Source organism: Wasmannia auropunctata, unplaced genomic scaffold, assembly GCF_000956235.1.
Source record: "Wasmannia auropunctata unplaced genomic scaffold, wasmannia.A_1.0 LD336092.1, whole genome shotgun sequence".
In the NCBI taxonomy this organism is placed as follows: Eukaryota; Metazoa; Arthropoda; class Insecta; order Hymenoptera; family Formicidae; genus Wasmannia; species Wasmannia auropunctata.
Genome location: NW_012026798.1, coordinates 2,535,509 through 2,541,508, shown reverse-complemented (window position 1 = coordinate 2,541,508; position 6,000 = coordinate 2,535,509).

The following is a 6,000-nucleotide window of genomic DNA, read 5'->3' as shown; positions in this document are numbered from 1 at the left end:
ACCGGTTTATCGAACGAAAAGGTGTCAAGGCCCCTAATACGCACATAATGGCGTGAACAAATTCAAATTAAACCACTAGGGTGTTTATCGGCGAACCCGAACGAACGGAACGGTCGAACGGTTACCGCGTTAGTTCACCTGATTTGGAGGCTTAATGAGCCCGTTGACACTTTGATGCAGGGCGTACCCCGCGTACCGCGTGTCGCCGGGGAATTGCCAGCTCAATAATTCAGAGCCGGCCGTAATGGAACTTGTCCGCGGGACTCGATCTATCATAGGAAATTGCACGGAGCCCTTTTACCGGCGCTCATAAGAAACATACATATTAGAGGAATAACGGCCAGCTCGCTCGCCTCGCTTGCTCGTAACCCGCTCGTCTGTCGTTTCGCCTTCCGAGAATTGATTAGATCCCGGAAATCAAACGAACTAACGTGTGGGTGCATTCGCGCGCGCCCGCGCTCGCATGGGTGTGTACGTAAGCCCAAAGAACGGTTTTCTGCGAAAAACGTAATATCGATGAAAAATACAACGTGTATCGTTGATACACTTGCAGTATAACGTGATACGCCCTCGCAAATCATGACGCGCATATAATACACCTAACATTTCGTCTAAAGTGAAGTCTATCTGAAATTAAATGAAAAATAAGAAAGTTGCATATTTCCAAGTTAATTTCTACAAATCCTTAGATTTCCAGACGCACATATCATTCGAGAACAACGCATCTTGAAAAAATCTTCTTCTGTAGCTTTTTGCTACGAATAAATCGAATCGGAATTGACGAAAGCGTCCGCATGTGAAAAGACGTGGTGCGAAGCCGGAGCGCTTCTCTCTGTAGCGCGCTCCATCTCGACCGAAGCCGAAGTCGACCAGACTTTAGCGACACACCTCTCCCGCCCGTCGACAGCGCGAAATGCCTCGGCATCAAAAGCAAAGCTCAGAGGCAATCATGAGCTTTCGAATGCAAAACAGCAGCTTTCGCCTAGCGGCACTCGGCACTTTTACATTTAAATGTAAACTTGCTGAGTGCGCGCCGCAGAGCCGCCTCGCCGTATCCTCCTTCCCCTTCTGGGGCAGCTTCCAACCCCTTTCCGCTCTCTTCTATCGCCCTCTCCCCTTCCTCCGCTCTCACCGTCTCTCTTTCTCTCTCGTTTCCTCTATCCTCCTCCCAGCCGAGGACGTAGGCGATATGGCGGAGGCGCCTGGATTTAATATTTTACACCTCAAATGTTCGGCGCGCGCGCGAGAAATGCAAAACAGCCCGACAGCCACCCTTCTATTCCCTTTCCCCCCGCGCGTTCTCGTTCCCATCCCCCCGCGCGGCATAGCCATCCACAACGACTCCCCCTTTCAGCACGGATTGGATTTAAAACGCGCTAATTTGTCGAGCACGACACGACCCACGCTTACAGACTCTTACGTGTGGCCCCGCGTGGGTTTCGCGCGCGCCACACGAACGCGTGCATGCGCGCGGCGCGACGCGGCGCGGCGCGGCAGCGCGGGCGCGGGCGTGTGTAGATGGGCCACAGTGGGCCGCATCTAAATTTAAAATCTGCTTTGCATAATGCCCGACCCCGTCGCTGCGCCCGTCGTCGACCCCGGGACCGCCTAATTGCGGGCTCGTTCGAGCCTCGTGTCCCTTCGACACCTACGGCGGCAGCCGTTCCCGAAAAACCGGCTCCTTCCGCCTCCGCCCCCCCCCTCCCCTCCGGCTCACTTCCGTCGCTTTGAATCGCCAGGCGAGATAACGCCAGTGTCTTTCTGTCTTTTACGTGGTATAATCGATACGTGCCCCTCCGCGAGGGGCGAAAACTCGAGCGTTAAGTAAGTGACCGATGTGCTTACTTAACACCCAGATTCTTGTAAGTTTCAGTTTGTTCTGCAAGTGTGCGTAGCATATTTGACTGCATTGATCTTTTCTTGGTGCTTTCTGTGAGCGATTGCTTTGTCTAACAAAAACTAAAATGGAATTGTGATTTAATTAATTGCTAATAAATGTTAATATCGCTATTTTGAATTGTTACAACTTATGATACAATGCGTGATGGAAATCATTCTATTGCGTCTCGAGAACTATTAGACTACTGGCTGCGCCAATTGCGGAATAAACAAGGCGCTATTAGAAGCGTTTCGATAACAGAGTCTTTACATCAAATTGATGGCAAACATTTCTGGCCTGGTGTTCATTGCGATTCAATTCGCACGCACGCGCACTCGGGCGATCGCGTGAAAGCCTGGTAGCGATTTTTACGCTAATTTCCAGCATAGCATCGCGCGTAATGGCAATGCGCCATTGAATGGTAATTAAAATTGCTCGCTGAATATTCAGAGCGACCGCTTTAAAGGTGAATTTGCCGTCGGACACGGTACGCCGCCCCATAATTTACATCCATATAAGTGCGTCATTGGCGCGCGATATTGCGCGGCCAATTGCCAACAATTACCAATTACCAATTACGTAGCGCGGTAACGAGGCGGAGCGCGTGCAATTGCTCAAACTGCCGCAAACCGGCGTACGTGCGAGAACGTCGATGCCTCCTTTGCTCCTCGAGAGGCCGGAAGTCGATCGAAGGAAACTCATTTCGAACAGTTCTTTCCTGCCCGGAGGATAACGATTGCGGCAATTTGGTCCGACGTTGCAACGCAATCTAAACTGATACATCGAGTACGTATTATACGCCGATACGTCGTAGATCAAGATACAGTATTTCCTCGTAATTGAACGCAAAGAAAGAACTTGTTTCTCCTTTACGGAACGGCGTAGCGTATCATTTTCAAGTGATTACGGCGAGTTGAAGCCAAATATTTGCTTCTACATTTGTTCGCGATTTTATGAACGGTAAAACGGTAGATGTGTTTGATATTAGTTCTTCGAAGCAATTGACAATTTTTATTTCCTGGCGCGACGCGGAAATTTAGCTTCATTCAATGTAAATAAGTTGATAATCTTACCGAGCAATTCCGGCAAACTTACTGATCTTTAATATTATTGACCGAATACGTTGACTGCGTTATCTGAAGATTAATGCTGATTACTTTGACGATCCAATTAAACTATCGTTGTTATCAAATCATTGCAAACCTTTTCATTCCAGTCATAAAATACTTAGTATTGCTAATGCTCGGAAAAATTTCAAGATAATGAATATATACTCTGCTCCAAAATTAAACTCAAGAAAATATATTTAAAAAAATATTTGTTTTTCAAATCTTTACTACGCTTTAATTTGTTGCTTGATTTCTAATTAATAGAAATTTGATCAAAATACAGTTAATAAATATACACGGTCAACAATAATTTTTGCACACGCCCGTAAGATTTTCATCCCTCTGTGGGGGACGCGTGTCCGGATGTGATCATTGTGTCCTGCTGTCCAAGGAAAAGTTCGTCACGGCGGTCACGACCGAGGTCATTCCGCGATGTGCTTAATGTACTATTAAACGCAGCCATTGTGTCGGCGGCCGTCCATCGCGCTCACAAATTTACTTCCGCCGCACCCCCTCCGCCCCTTCCACATTCGTCCTGTAGGTCCGTTCTTATACATACGGCCTTGAAGGACAAAGATAAAGAAAATGAGCACGTGCCATCCTCATTCCAACGATGGAGATACACCCGAGATTCTCCCCACCCCGTGTTCACCAAACTTCCGGTCATCAGTCCGCGTTTTCGAATTTCCATTCACGGGGGAATGGGGAAAAAATCGTATATCTCGCGGGACAGAGGCGGCATTCATATGCTAAGGCGTTTGGCTGAAATCTCTGGACGGTCCTTGCAGAACGAACTTTTCGACACGGGACTCGCGCAATTTTATTTTATTTCGTAAACTAAAATTTTCCCTACTTCTTTTGCGGAATTTATTTATGGATTATTCTTATATTTATCGATATTAAATGTCAGATTTATGTTTTTGTATTCTTAATTGTTCTTGTAACTTAATGTTATGTTGCTTAATGCAATGTTAAAAATGCGCAGAAAAACCGATAAGAAAAGATTTCTCTATCAGTAATGTCATAACAGTTCCAACGTCTAACAAAAATTTTATCTTAATTCTTACCAGTAGAATGGCATTCTGGTGCACGAGAGAAATTACTATAATATAATCAGAATTCAAAATATAGTGAAATTTTTCTTTACTGTATCTACTTGTAAACATGGTATTTCGGTGTGTGTCGAAGATTTTTGCTTTTTGATGAAATAAAAATCGCTAACAGCCGAAATTAACAAAATTATTAAGAAAGTTGCCAGTAAGAATGATATATCTCTCTCCCAAAACACAGAACGATGATGATCCAATGTTAAACGCATTAACAAACCAGAAATTACCGGAAATTATGTATTATAGACAGAGTATATCCTGACAATTAAACGTTGACAAATTTTTGATTTCCCAAAAATTCAAGAAACCTGACACATTCTTTAATGAAAAGAACTACCCCCCCCCCCAGCTGTATAAGTCGCATATAGTAATAGCCAGATGAAAGTCCAATGTAATGTTGCAATTTTTATTTTGCCGTAAGTTATTGAATCTTGCAAATTTCTCGAAGTCGTTCAGCGGACAATCACTGAATAGAGGCAAAGCGGAGAACGCTAATGTAGCATCGCAAATGCTGCAATTACCGAGTCGATGATGAATCGACTTTCATAAGCGGGAAAAGATGAGCATTGCCGAAGGAAATAGAGATTTGCACACGGAAGTTTGTTCAACGGAAGTTTATCCGTTAAAACGTATTATCATTAGCTATTTGGTAATAACGTAAGCCTTTTACAACGTTATTATAGCAATATTAATTTTTTTATAATCTCTAATTGTGTAAATTATATGAAATCATTTTCGACAATCTTTAATTTAGTTGATTAACTGATTGACTTATTCCGTATAAAAATTAACAATAAAATTTTTTATTTTTGTAAAATATAATCGTTTAAATATTTTGCATAATTTAGACTTGTTTCTGCGCGCGATCGCTATACGATCGACAGCCTTCGGTTTACATCAAGCATCGTGTTATCGATTCAAGACGCGAATACACAGTTTCCTCTCGTTCGTCTATAAATTAGTAATCTCGGCTCAGCGTTACGAATATCAATTTAGTGGCGAGCGACGCGCGATAAAACTGAAATAAGGGAGAGCCGGACGGTACGTCCGCGATGGCGCATCGAGGAGAGTGCATACCTCTTGCCACCGTTACTGGCAGTTTCCTGCGATAACCCCAGCATTATTCTCATCGTCCCCGGCGTACGGGACGAGGGGGGAGGGAAGGATTCACAATAGTCCACAATGACTGGGCCAACATTACGAATTAGGCTCGGTTACGCGTTTATTGCCGATTCCGGTCCGGGCCAGCGGCGTCGGTGCGTCCTTCCCCGCCGACGTCGTGGCGAATCGACGGCCGGGCGTCGCGCCGCCCGGCACCGACGCCACTGCCGAGACGAGAAGTATTAGCATTGGTTAGCTTTATGGGGCGTTCAGTTCCGCCGTTCTCTCTCGGCTCTGACTCCGCGGCCCTCACTCGTTCGCGAGAGCGAGATGGAAGAAGGGAGAGAAAGAGAGAGAGAGAGAGAGAGAGAGCCGCCACGGTGCACAGATCAATAAAATCTGTCTGTCTAGAAAAGTAATGCCAAATCGGCTCTTCGCTCTCCCGGCACGTATAAATGCCACAAAGAAAGCGGAACAACGAGCGATGGTTTAAATTTTGTCGATAAAACGCCGATTTCAACGCGGAATTTTTGCCGCCCATTCCGGAAATTCCGGATATAATTTATACCTCGTTTGAAAAAATATTTTATCGAAAAAGAGGAGAAAGGAATTAAGTGTACCTATATATTCTGAGAAAAATCTCCTTGAATGAACAGAGAACGCGGCAAAATATAAAAATATGATTAATTATAAACAAAATAATAATATTTAGGCCCAAATAATATTTATGCCCAAAATAACAGAAAATTAATCGCTATCGAATTAAGGTAACGAACGAATATTGTGGAACTGCGAACCTTAC